The sequence below is a fragment of the Eurytemora carolleeae genome, unplaced genomic scaffold (genome assembly GCF_000591075.1).
Source record: "Eurytemora carolleeae unplaced genomic scaffold, Eaff_2.0 scaffold2491, whole genome shotgun sequence".
NCBI classification, from domain to species: domain Eukaryota; kingdom Metazoa; phylum Arthropoda; class Copepoda; order Calanoida; family Temoridae; genus Eurytemora; species Eurytemora carolleeae.
In genome coordinates, this window is record NW_019398394.1 from 13,680 (window position 1) to 14,839 (window position 1,160).

The window sequence follows — 1,160 nt, forward strand, 5'->3', positions numbered from 1 at the left end:
GGATACTAAACGAACACTGATGCATCTATTCTTGTTTACAAATTCCGCCAAGAGAGAACTGGTTTCAATATGTACGCAGAGTATATGCGACCGCAATTAACTTTCCTTGCATTAGTACCTTGGTCTTTGTTACTAAACATTTAGGGCGCATAGCACCCATCTTTTATTTCAACTTTTAATTGTGGTTTTATCTGTGAACATCTTTCCTTTGTACTTAAAATATAAAACAATAACAAAAAATCGCAGATTTAATCATATTCATCATAAACTATTAGACACTTATTTTTGTAATTTTGAGCATCCATTAACATTCTCTGGGTTCATGTGAGGTCCCTCAAAAAATTTGGGCCCGATCGGTTAAGCCGTTTTGACGTTTTTGGTTACAAACAAACACCAGAACAGACAAGTAATATATATGCAGATTCTGAAACTACTAAAACCCTGTCATTCAGGAATTATTAGGAATGGACAAAGTTTTGCTACGAAAAGATTTCATCTGAGAAAGTCATGGGAAAGAAAGTATTTGGAAAAAAGTACTTGAAATAAAAACACAAAAGACAAGTTTTTTGAATAAAAGTCATGTTAATACCGATTTTTTCTGGATTCTTTCATTATAGTCTGCAGGAAAAGTAACTATAAGAAAATGAATAATAATCAAAGAAGAGTCTGGAAAAAAGTCATTGAAATAAAAGTGACTGAAATAAATAAAAATTGCATTACACTAAAGTACATTGCATAAACATGATCAAACAGGGGTAATTTGTTTAACGCAAATGTTGTTGATCTAAATTTTTAAATCAATTTGAGTTTATTTCTAAAAACAGCTTTCAGTGGACTTTTTTTCCTATGACTTTTATGGATAAAATCCTACCATGACAGGAGATCCAAGCTTTGGATAACAAGTCAGGACTTTATTTCCTCAAAAATAATTTCCATGACTTTTTCCGCAGGAACTTTTTAGTGCCGGAAATTATGACATTTTTCCAAATATTTTTTTACTTTTGACATTATTGGTTCTTACCTTTTAGACTCCGAGATCAGATTGTTAATCTTAAAAGCTTGAGCTCTATATCCATAGAGAAAGGAATATATAGAGAGGAATTAAAAGAATCTCTCGGTATGAATTTTGTCAGTCCCTTTCAGCCTGAAAGGGAGTTCAA